This window comes from Pan troglodytes, chromosome 23 (assembly GCF_028858775.2).
Source record: "Pan troglodytes isolate AG18354 chromosome 23, NHGRI_mPanTro3-v2.0_pri, whole genome shotgun sequence".
Lineage (NCBI taxonomy): Eukaryota > Metazoa > Chordata > Mammalia > Primates > Hominidae > Pan > Pan troglodytes.
This window is the reverse complement of record NC_086016.1, coordinates 36,126,425-36,140,003: the sequence shown is the minus strand read 5'-3', so window position 1 is coordinate 36,140,003 and position 13,579 is coordinate 36,126,425. Positions and strand designations below refer to the sequence as shown.

Below are 13,579 nucleotides of genomic sequence, written 5' to 3'. Positions count from 1 at the left end.
AATAACTTGCTCAAGGTTACATGGAAATCAAAAAGTAGGTGAATTACTTAAATTTAGGTGATGTGTATATCTGACACCTAAAAATGGGCTTTTAACCCCAGACACATTCTCCCATAAGTATTTATTGTGTTACCCAAATTAGACTGGTTGAAAAATCAATTAAGTGTTCAGAGAGTTAGAGAAGGAAAATAAAAACTCTTGAAAAGATTAACTTGACATGTCTCCATCTCTTCTCTGTCCCCTCAGTATCAGGCACTGCATAAATTCCATTAGCAAGCCTATGAAGCCAGCTTACATGGGATTTAAAATTCTTTTGCACATAAACTCTGGTTATTCCCTAATCTTGATTAACTGGGTGTGACATGTTCTTTCCTAATCCATCTGCAAATGCCCCTTATTTTCCAACCAGTGTGCCATCAGCCACTCTTGACTCTTTGTCCATTAGTGTTTACAGAGGAAACAATAGCCAATTCAACCTAGCCCTAGGAAATCTTAATTAGGAAGTCAGTATGCTGTGCTCTTCCTCCCTGCTCTGAAAAATTTCATTGCTGAAGGCCTGGCCTCAGCACAAAGTCAAGAGAATGAAGACACCAATCAACATTTAGATAACCAGACCTGGAATTGACACCGACAGCACCACGTGCAGGTTCTGCCTCACCAGAAGTTGTCAGCATCCTACCTTTGCCTGCTCTTCTTTCATGATTTTAGCCCACTCTTCTCCTCATCTCCAGATTGGGCTCAAATCTAGCAAGTAAGAACACCATGAGCAAAACAGTTGAGGAACCCCTCTGTCCATGGTTCTGAAAAATTAATGCCTTGAAAGTGTCTTCCTTCCTTTCTTTTAATACAGTGACTTTTGTCCAGTGACTGGGAGGAATGAAGAACCAAGTGAGAGAAGAAGTGAATGGAGGGTGGGGGCATGAGAGACAGAGACAGACAGAGAGATAGAGACAGAGACAGAAGCTGTTAGGTGGTAGGGAGGAAGCAGACTATAACAACTAAAGAACACAAATTGTCAGGGAGAAAAACAGAATTCTAACATCACTTAAAAATAACTAAGTTCCTAAGAAATATTCTTCATTCTCAGAAGTTAGGGGACAATATAGAGCATATAATTTATAATCAGATACATACACAAATATATGAGCCACCCTTCTCACTACTCTGAGTGAGGCCATAAATCCTTTGAGGGTACCCAGTATCAGCATATGCACACCCAATGCCTGCCATTGAAGTCTCAAAGCATCTTCACAACGTCCAAAGCACCTAGGTTAGATCTATTCATTTACTTGCAGACCTTCTCTGTATACTAAGCCTCTTTTAATACAGTGACTCCTGTCCAGTTGCTGGGAGGAATGCAGAATCAAGTGAGAGAAGAAGTGAATGGATAAGGGGGGTATTCAAGAGACATACACTTCTTGAAGTGAGTGCTCTCTTTGTCTTTCTTCTCTCATGACCTAACAGATTACCAATTACATATTAGAAATTCAATATATTTGTGCCAAATGAATGAATGCAAATTAGGACAAGCAAATAAGTAACTACAAAACAAAAAGACAACTGTCTTAATTGTGTATACAGGACAGAGTACAGTGGGGACATAAGAGGAAGAGTCTGCCTGGGACAATAGGGTAAGCATCATCAGTTAGGTCATGGTTAGGCTAGTACTTGAGGGATGAGTTGGACAGGCTGACTAATGTGTGTGGATGTTCCAGGAAAGCATGCACAAAAAGACAGTGATGCGGAAAAGCATGATTCCCTAAGGAAACTATAAGTGGTTGGATATTGGTGGAGGATTAAACATGAGGGAAGGAGAAGAGAGTGGTAGTGGACAGAATGGCAGTGGCATGTGGAATAGCAGAGTGGAAATTTATCTTAAATAATTTGGCTACACGGATCCAGAGCTCAGAAGAGAGGTCTGATCTGAAGATATAGACTTGAGATTTATCAGCAAATATAGGGTATGGATGAGTTTATCAAAGGAAATTATGTACTAAGAAGAGATGTCTACCACGAACAGAGCCTGTGAAGCATGCCAGCTTTTAGGAACAAGGCATATGACCATAATGCCAGAATGAGGATGAAAAACATAGCCAGAGGTGGGAAGAATCCCAGGAGAGAGCACTTTCAGGGAAATATGTGGCCTTCAAAGGTGGGTGCACATGCCCCTGAGGATGAAGTCTTTCCAAGAAACGTTTGGACAGGCATAGTTTTCAAGAAATCAATGTCCTGACATTCAACTTCCAAATGTATTCTTTCCTAAAACTGATGTGCCTGAACAGGCTCCTGCAGAGGCTCTCTGTTTCCATGTTCTCTTTCAATCACCTTCTTTGACTTTAAAAGAAAGACATGCCCTTTATTCATCTTGAATTGTACCATGGTGTCTTGTCTAGAGATATGAAAACTTACCAGGCACTAATGGGCCTGGATGAAATACTGGAGTCTGGAAAGCCACACTAAATCACGGGGCTCCACAGGACTGCCTTGCTTTGCCTGTCCTGTAAACATTTCTGACAAGGGCAAAGCTTAATGTTAGAAATCAGTACTTTGACCCATGCCTAACAATATTTACCTAAGAATGTGAAATATCCTGTTATCCAAAAATAAATTACTCTTGCATATTTTTAATATATGATGGTGAGTTTCTAATTGCTTATAGATACATTTAAGCACAATATGGCAGTTTTATTTTAAAATGTTACTATTTATAATTCACAGAAAATTTCTTCCTTGGCAACTATTTAAACTTAAGATACACATTGTAGGTGTCAATTCAAAACCTTTTGGGGGACATATTATTGTCCGCAATTATTTTTAGGTTTCATAAGTAAAAATATTCAAAGACTACTACTAAACCGAAAAAAAAGGAGATACAATAAAGGAAAAAGCTGAAGGTGCAAAACTTTTATTTTTGTTAGGTTTAGTTTTAAGTATCTGCCACTCTCCAGCTGTGACAGCAAGCTTGTTCCTGGTCTGGAGATAACTCACAGGAAAGCACCAGAGGTGGACAATGCTGCATAGAAGCCCAACATGGAGGATAGGCACAAAGCATGGGGCTCTTCATGTGGATGTAACTTCTTCTTAAAGCACAGAATTTACACTCTTCACCTTCACCTCCTCCCTCTAGCCCTCTCTTCCAGGTTCTAGACTGTTGGATGCTGCTCTATGAGGCAGGAAAATATCAAGAAGGAGGAGATTATTTAAAAAGTTTCCTTTACTTACACACTAACTAACTCGTAATTAGCAATAGCCTCTACTCCAGGCATGTTTTGAGTGGTGAGGAAGGCTTCTGTGTAAAAGTTCCATTTGAACTGAGACCTAAATGAAACCAAGGAACTAGTGATTGGAAGATCCAGGAAAGAGCATTTCAGACAGGGTGGACAGCAGGAACAAAGGTCCCAAAGGTGGAATTAACTTTAACATCTTTGATGAAGAGAAAGAGGACCAGCGTGGCCAAAATAGAGTGAGTATTAAATAAGGTATGAAAATAAGTTAGAAAGGTAGAAAGGCACCAGACCATGCAGTGTCATGACAAGGAACTTGCATTAATTCTAAGTGTTAAAAGAAGTCATTTGAGATTTTCATCTAGGGGACATAATCTTTTGGGTCACATTTTTAAAAGACCATTCTGATGCCAATGTGAAGATTATAAAAACTCTGGGTAATGGGAGGAGCCAAGATGGCCGAATAGGAACAGCTCCGGTCTACAGCTCCCAGCGTGAGCGACGCAGAAGACAGTGATTTCCGCATTTCCATCTGAGGTACCGGGTTCATCTCACTAGGGAGTGCCAGACAGTGGGCGCAGGCCAGTGGGTGCGCGCACCGTGCGCGAGCCGAAGCAGGGCGAGGCATTGCCTCACCTGGGAAGCGCAAGGGGTCAGGGAGTTCCCTTTCCGACTCAAAGAAAGGGGTGACGGACGCACCTGGAAAACTCGGGTCACTCCCACCCGAATATTGCGCGTTTCAGACCGGCTTAAAAACCGGCGCACCACGAGACTATATCCCACACCTGGCTCGGAGGGTCCTACGCCCTCGGAATCTCGCTGATTGCTAGCACAGCAGTCTCAGATCAAACTGCAAGGCGGCAGCGAGGCTGGGGGAGGGGCGCCCGCCATTGCCCAGGCTTGCTTAGGTAAACAAAGCAGCCGGGAAGCTCGAACTGGGTGGAGCCCACCACAGCTCAAGGAGGCCTGCCTGCCTCTGTAGGCTCCACCTCTGGGGGCAGGGCACAGACAAACAAAAAGACAGCAGTAACCTCTGCAGACTTAAATGTCCCTGTCTGACAGCTTTGAAGAGAGCAGTGGTTCTCCCAGCACGCAGCTGGAGATCTGAGAACGGGCAGACTGCCTCCTCAAGTGGGTCCCTGACCCCTGACCCCCGAGCAGCCTAACTGGGAGGCACCCCCCAGCAGGGGCACACTGACACCTCACACGGCAGGGTATTCCAACAGACCTGCAGCTGAGGGTCCTGTCTGTTAGAAGGAAAACTAACAAACAGAAAGGACATCCACACCGAAAACCCATCTGTACATCACCATCATCAAAGACCAAAAGTAGATAAAACCACAAAGATGGGGAAAAAACAGAACAGAAAAACAGGAAACTCTAAAATGCAGAGCGCCTCTCCTCCTCCAAAGGAACGCAGTTCCTCACCAGCAACGGAACAAAGCTGGATGGAGAATGATTTTGACGAGCTGAGAGAAGAAGGCTTCAGACGATCAAATTACTCTGAGCTACGGGAGGACATTCAAACCAAAGGCAAAGAAGTTGAAAACTTTGAAAAAAATTTAGAAGAATGTATAACTAGAATAACCAATACAGAGAAGTGCTTAAAGGAGCTGATGGAGCTGAAAACCAAGGCTCGAGAAATACGTGAAGAATGCAGAAGCCTCAGGAGCCGATGCGATCAACTGGAAGAAAGGGTATCAGCAATGGAAGATGAAATGAATGAAACTAAGCGAGAAGGGAAGTCTAGAGAAAAAAGAATAAAAAGAAATGAGCAAAGCCTCCAAGAAATATGGGACTATGTGAAAAGACCAAATCTACGTCTGATTGGTGTACCTGAAAGTGATGCGGAGAATGAAACCAAGTTGGAAAACACCCTGCAGGATATTATCCAGGAGAACTTCCCCAATCTAGCAAGGCAGGCCAACGTTCAGATTCAGGAAATACAGAGAACGCCACAAAGATACTCCTCGAGAAGAGCAACTCCAAGACACATAATTGTCAGATTCACCAAAGTTGAAATGAAGGAAAAAATGTTAAGGGCAGCCAGACAGAAAGGTCGGGTTACCCTCAAAGGGAAGCCCATCAGACTAACAGCGGATCTCTCGGCAGAAACCCTACAAGCCAGAAGAGAGTGGGGGCCAATATTCAACATTCTTAAAGAAAAGAATTTTCAACCCAGAATTTCATATCCAGCCAAACTAAGCTTCATAAGTGAAGGAGAAATAAAATACTTTACAGACAAGCAAATGCTGAGAGATTTTGTCACCACCAGGCCTGCCCTAAAAGAGCTCCTGAAGGAAGCGCTAAACATGGAAAGGAACAACCGGTACCAGCCGCTGCAAAATCATGCCAAAATGTAAAGACCATCAAGACTAGGAAGAAACTGCATCAACTAACGAGCAAAATCACCAGCTAACATCATAATGACAGGATCAAATTCACACATAACAATATTAACTTTAAATGTAAATGGACTAAATGCTCCAATTAAAAGACACAGACTGGCAAGTTGGATAAAGAGTCAAGACCCATCAGTGTGCTGTATTCAGGAAACCCATCTCACGTGCAGAGACACACATAGGCTCAAAATAAAAGGATGGAGGAAGATATACCAAGCAAATGGAAAACAAAAAAAGGCAGGGGTTGCAATCCTAGTCTCTGATAAAACAGACTTTAAACCAACAAAGATCAAAAGAGACAAAGAAGGCCATTACATAATGGTAAAGGGATCAATTCAACAAGAGGAGCTAACTATCCTAAATATTTATGCACCCAATACAGGAGCACCCAGATTCATAAAGCAAGTCCTGAGTGACCTATAAAGAGACTTAGACTCCCACACATTAATAATGGGAGACTTTAACACCCCACTGTCAACATTAGACAGATCAACGAGACAGAAAGTCAACAGGGATACCCAGGAATTGAACTCAGCTCTGCACCAAGCGGACCTAATAGACATCTACAGAACTCTCCACCCCAAATCAACAGAATATACATTTTTTTCAGCACCACACCACACCTATTCCAAAATTGACCACATACTTGGAAGTAAAGATCTCCTCAGCAAATGTAAAAGAACAGAAATTATAACAAACTATCTCTCAGACCACAGTGCAATCAAACTAGAACTCAGGATTAAGAATCTCACTCAAAGCCGCTCAACTACATGGAAACTGAACAACCTGCTCCTGAATGACTGCTGGGTACATAACGAAATGAAGGCAGAAATAAAGATGTTCTTTGAAACCAACGAGAACAAAGACACAACATACCAGAATCTCTGGGACGCATTCAAAGCAGTGTGCAGAGGGAAATTTATAGCACTAAATGCCCACAAGAGAAAGCAGGAAAGATCCAAAATTGACACCCTAACATCACAATTAAAAGAACTAGAAAAGCAAGAGCAAACACATTCAAAAGCTAGCAGAAGGCAAGAAATAACTAAAATCAGAGCAGAACTGAAGGAAATAGAGACACAAAAAACCCTTCAAAAAATTAATGAATCCAGGAGCTGGTTTTTTGAAAGGATCAACAAAATTGATAGACCGCTAGCAAGACTAATAAAGAAAAAAAGAGAGAAGAATCAAATAGACGCAATAAAAAATGATAAAGGGGATATCACCACCGATCCCACAGAAATACAAACTACCATCAGAGAATACTACAAACACCTCTACGCAAATAAACTAGAAAATCTAGAAGAAATGGATACATTCCTCGACACATACACTCTCCCAAGACTAAACCAGGAAGAAGTTGAATCTCTGAATAGACCAATAACAGGAGCTGAAATTGTGGCAATAATCAATAGTTTACCAACCAAAAAGAGTCCAGGACCAGATGGATTCACAGCCGAATTCTACCAGAGGTACAAGGAGGAACTGGTACCATTCCTTCTGAAACTATTCCAATCAATAGAAAAAGAGGGAATCCTCCCTAACTCATTTTATGAGGCCAGCATCATTCTGATACCAAAGCCTGGCAGAGACACAACCAAAAAAGAGAATTTTAGACCAATATCCTTGATGAACATTGATGCAAAAATCCTCAATAAAATACTGGCAAACCGAATCCAGCAGCACATCAAAATGCTTATCCACCATGATCAAGTGGGCTTCATCCCTGGGATGCAAGGCTGGTTCAACATACGCAAATCAATAAATGTAATCCAGCATATAAACAGAGCCAAAGACAAAAACCACATGATTATCTCAATAGATGCAGAAAAAGCCTTTGACAAAATTCAACAACCCTTCCTGCTAAAAACTCTCAATAAATTAGGTATTGATGGGACATATTTCAAAATAATAAGAGCTATCTATGACAAACCCACAGCCAATATCATACTGAATGGGCAAAAACTGGAAGCATTCCCTTTGAAAACTGGCACAAGACAGGGATGCCCTCTCTCACCGCTCCTATTCAACATAGTGTTGGAAGTTCTGGCCAGGGCAATCAGGCAGGAGAAGGAAATAAAGGGTATTCAATTAGGAAAAGAGGAAGTCAAATTGTCCCTGTTTGCAGACGACATGATTGTTTATCTAGAAAACCCCATCGTCTCAGCCCAAAATCTCCTTAAGCTGATAAGCAACTTCAGCAAAGTCTCAGGATACAAAATCAATGTACAAAAATCACAAGCATTCTTATACACCAACAACAGACAAACAGAGAGCCAAATCATGAGTGAACTCCCATTCACAATCGCTTCAAAGAGAATAAAATACCTAGGAATCCAACTTACAAGGGATGTGAAGCACCTCTTCAAGGAGAACTACAAACCACTGCTCAAGGAAATAAAAGAGGATACAAACAAATGGAAGGACATTCCTTGCTCATGGGTAGGAAGAATCAATATCGTGAAAATGGCCATACTGCCCAAGGTAATTTACAGATTCAATGCCATCCCCATCAAGCTACCAATGACTTTCTTCACAGAATTGGAAAAAACTACTTTAAAGTTCATATGGAACCAAAAGAGAGCCCGCATCGCCAAGTCAATCCTAAGCCAAAAGAACAAAGCTGGAGGCATCACACTACCTGACTTCAAACTATACTACAAGGCTACAGTAACCAAAACAGCATGGTACTGGTACCAAAACAGAAATATAGATCAATGGAACAGAACAGAGCCCTCAGAAATAACACCGCTTACCTACAACTATCTGATCTTTGACAAACCTGAGAAAAACAAGCAATGGGGAAAGGATTCCCTATTTAATAAATGGTGCTGGGAAAACTGGCTAGCCATATGTAGAAAGCTGAAACTGGATCCCTTCCTTACACCTTATACAAAAATCAATTCAAGATGGATTAAAGATTTAAACGTTAGACCTAAAACCATAAAAACCCTAGAAGAAAACCTAGGCATTACCATTCAGGACATAGGCGTGGGCAAGGACTTCATGTCCAAAACACCAAAAGCAATGGTAACAAAAGCCAAAATTGACAAATGGGATCTCATTAAACTAAAGAGCTTCTGCACAGCAAAAGAAACTACCATCAGAGTGAATAGGCAACCTACAACATGGGAGAAAATTTTCGCAACCTACTCATCGGACAAAGGGCTAATATCCAGAATCTACAGTGAACTCAAACAAATTTACAAGAAAAAAACAAACAACCCCATCAAAAAGTGGGCGAAGGACATGAACAGGCACTTCTCAAAAGAAGACATTTATGCAGCCAAAAAACACATGAAAAAATGCTCATCATCACTGGCCATCAGAGAAATGCAAATCAAAACCACTATGAGATATCATCTCACACCAGTTAGAATGGCAATCATTCAAAAGTCAGGAAACAACAGGTGCTGGAGAGGATGTGGAGAAATAGGAACACTTTTACACTGTTGGTGGGACTGTAAACTAGTTCAACCATTGTGGAAGTCAGTGTGGCGATTCCTCAGGGATCTAGAACTAGAAATACCATTTGACCCAGCCATCCCATTACTGGGTATATACCCAAATGACTATAAATCATGCTGCTATAAAGACACATGCACACGTATGTTTATTGCGGCATTATTCACAATAGCAAAGACTTGGAACCAACCCAAATGTCCAACAATGATAGACTGGATTAAGAAAATGTGGCACATATACACCATGGAATACTATGCAGCCATAAAAAATGATGAGTTCATATCCTTTGTAGGGACATGGATGAAATTGGAAACCATCATTCTCAGTAAACTATCGCAAGAACAAAAAACCAAACACCGCATATTCTCACTCATAGGTGGGAATTGAACAATGAGATCACATGGACACAGGAAGGGGAATATCATACTCTGGGGACTGTGGTGGGGAGGGGGGAGGGGGGAGGGATAGCATTGGGAGATATACCTAATGCTAGATGACGAGTTAGTGGGTGCAGCGCACCAGCATGGCACATGTATACATATGTAACTAACCTGCACAATGTGCACATGTACCCTAAAACTTAAAGTATAATAAAAAAAAAAGAAAAAATAAAAAAAAATAAAAAATAATGCAATTCAAAAAAAAAAAAAAACTCTGGGTAATCACAATGGGTTACACCCATGAGCAGAAGAAAGAGAGAGATGCATGCACAGACAATTATCTTCTCTCCCTTGTGTAACTCCGTTAAAAATATAATTAACATGGTTCCTGACTTTTTAATGATCACCATTCTAACTGGCATGAGATGGTATCTCATTGTGGATTTTATTTGCATTTCTCTAATGACCAGTGATGATGAGCTTTTTTTCATATGTTTGTTGGCTGCATAAATGTCTTCTTTTGAGAAGTGTCTGTTCATATCCTTCGGCTACTTTTGATGGGGTGGTTTTTTTTTTTCTTGTAAGTCAGTTTAAGTTATTTGTAGATTCTGAATATTAGCCCTTTGTCAGATGGATAGATTGTAAAATTTTTTTCCCATTCTGTAGGTTGCCTGTTCATTCTGATGATAGTTTCTTTTGCTGTGCAGAAGCTCTTTAGTTTAAGTTTTAAGGCATACACCCAAAATAATGAAAATAAGGGCACAAAAAAATTCTCAAAGTTGGAAGTCACATGAACAAGTGGTAAATGACTTAGCAGATTCTTCTGCTGGAAGTATGGAAAACAGCAACCAACTTGACTTAGATAATAGAATACTCAGAAAGCTCAGAAATCGGTGCCATTAGATACTTTACAAGCAGGAGAAAAGAATATCAAAGTAAGAAAGATTGTGAAAAATTGTCTTAAGTTCACAGATATACAGATCACCTTTCTCTTGACACAAAGTTAAGTAATTGGTCTCCACTTTGAAAAAGATTTGTTTTTGAAAAGGATTGTTTCTCTGGAGAGGGTAAAATGAAGGAAGATCTTTGATAACCAACGAGTCAGTGAAGAAATTAAAAGGGAAATTTAAAAATATCTTGAGACAAATTAAAATGGAAACACAACATAAGAAAACCTTTGGGACGCAGCAAAAGAAGTTGTAAGAGAAAAGTTTTGGGTAATATATGGCAACATTATAAAAAAAAAAGAAGAAAAATCTCGACAATCTGAAATTACTTCTCAAGGAACTAGGAAAAGAACAAAATAAACCCAAAGTTAGCAGAATAAATGAAATGAAAAAGATCAAAGCAGAAATAAATAAACTAGAGAATAGAAAAACTATAGCAAAAAAATCAACAACATTAAGAGTTATTTTTTAAACAAATTAAACAAAATCAACAAGCTCTTAAATGAATTAACTAGGAAAAAAGAGAAATGATTCAAAAAATAAAATCAGAGATGAAAGTGGGGACATTACAATAGACACATCAAAAAACAAAAAGGATAATAAGAGACTATTATGAACAACTATATGCCAAATACTGGATAACCTAGAAGAAATAAATTCCTAGAAAGAAACAATCTACCAAGACTGAATAAGAAGAAATAAAAAGCCTGAACAGATTAATAACAAATGAAAAATTGAAGTAGTAATTTAAAACCTTCCAACAAAAAAAAGGTCAGACCAGACAATTTCACAGCTGAGTTCTACCATTTAAAGAAGAATTGATATGAATTCTTCTTAAACTATTCCAAAAATAGAACTAGAGAGAATACTTCCAAAATGATATCAAAGCCAGACAAAGATACTACAACAAAAGAAAACTGTAGGCCAATATCTGTAATGAACATACATGCAAAAATCCTCAACAAAATACTAGCAACTGAACTTAACAACGCATCAAAAAAAATATACATCATGACCCAGTGGGTTTTATCCCTGGAATGCAAGGTTAATTTAACATACATGAATCAATTAATATGATACACCACATTAACAGAATAAAAAATTTAAAAACACATGATCATTTAAATAGATGCATAAAAACACTTGAGAGAGTTCCACATCCTTTCCAAGATAACAATTCTCAACAAATTAGGTATAGAAGGAAATTTTCTCAACAAATTAAAAGCTATTATGAAAAGCCCACAGCTAACATCAAAATCAATGGGGGAAAATTAAAAGCTCTTCTTCTAAGATCTGGTGCAAAGACAAGGAGGCCCACTATCTCTGCTTTTATTCTACACAATCCTGTAATTACTAACAAGAGCAATCAAACAAAGAAAAGAAAGACATCAAAATCAGAAAGGAAGAGGTAAAACTATCCATATTTGCAGATGACTTGATCCTATATGTAGAAAAACCCTAAAGACTACACACATACACACATATACACACAACACACATACAACTGTTAGAACTAATAAACAAATTCAATAAAGTTGCAGGATAAAAAATCAACATACAAAAATCAGTTGCATTTCTGTGTATCAGTGTCCTATCTGAAAAAATTTTTAAAAATCCCATTAATGATAGCATCAAAAATGAAATACTTAGTAATAAATTCAGTGAAGCTAAAAGATCTGTACACTACATAACTAAGACATTGATGAAAGAAATTGAAGAAGACATAAATTAAAAGATAACCGATGTTCATGGATTGGAAGAATCAATCTTGTTAAAAATGTTTAAAATTCCAAAGTGATGTACAGATTCAACTCGGTCCCTATCAAAATTCCAGTGGCATTTTTCATAGAAATAGAAAAAAATTCTAAGATGTTAAGGAACCACAAAAGATCCTGAATAGCCAAAGCAGTTCTGAGAAAGAAAATCAAAATTGGAGGCATCACACTACCTGATTTCAAATTATATTACAAAATTATCATAATCGAAACAGTATGGTACTGGCATAAAAACTGACACATAGACTAATGGAAAAGAATAAAGAGTCCAAAAATAAATCCATAAATTTATGGTGAATTGATTTTAGACAAAGATATCAAGAACACACAATGAGGAAAAGAATGTCTCTTTAATAAGTAGTTTCGGGGAAACTGGATATCCACAAATAAAAGAATAAATTTGGACTTTTATCTTAAACCATATACAAAAATCAACTCACAATGGATTAAAGACCTAAATATAGGACCTAATATTATAAAATTCCTAGAAGACAACACAGGGAGGAATCTCCTTGACATTGGTCTTAGCAATGATTCTTTGGATAGGACACAAAAAGTACAGGCAACAAAAGCAAAAGATAAACAGATGGGACTACAACAAACTAAAAAGCTTCTGTACAACAAAAGAAGCAATCAACAAAATGAAAAGGCAAAATGAGTTGGGAGAAAGTATCTGTAAACCACGCTTCTGACAAAGGGTTAATTTCTCAAATATATGAGGAACTCACACAATTCAATAGCAAACAAAATAAAACTAAACAACAAAAAACCAATAACTTATTAAAAATTGGCAAAGAAACTGAATAGACATTTCTCCAGAAAATATATGAGTAGCCAACATATAAGGAAATGCTGGACATCCCTAATAAGCAGAGAAATGCAAATGAAAACCAAACTGAGACATCACCTCACCCCTATTCAAATTGTTATTATATAAAAGATAAGAGATAAGTGTGAGTGAGAGTGTAGATGACATGATCCTATATGTAGAAAATAAAAATGGGAATTTTTGTACACTGTTGGTTAAGAATGTAAATTGGTACCACCATTATGGAAAACAGTGTGGATCATCTCTTAAATATTAAAACTAGAACTACTGGCCAGGCACGGTAGCTCATGCCTGTAATCCCAGCACTTTGAGAGGCCAAGGAGGGCAGATCACCTGAGGTCAGGAGTTCAAGACCAGCCTGGCCAACATGGTGAAACCCTGTCTCTACAAAAATACAAAATTAGGTGTGGTGGTGTGCACCTGCAGATCCAGCTATTCCGGAGGCTGAGGCAGGAGAATCACTTGGACTCAGGAGGCACAGGTTGCAGTGAGCCGAGATTGTGCCACTGCACTTTGGCCAGGGTGACAGAGCAAGACTCCATCAGAAAGAAAGGAGA

The 13,579-nt window shown here is 38.9% G+C and overlaps 1 long non-coding RNA gene across 1 annotated transcript in view; it reads right to left on the bottom strand.

The window, feature by feature from the left end:
* Positions 1 to 13,579, bottom strand: part of LOC134809724 (uncharacterized) — a 95,585-nt gene that overhangs the window by 68,931 nt on the left and 13,075 nt on the right. The window lies entirely within an intron of this gene.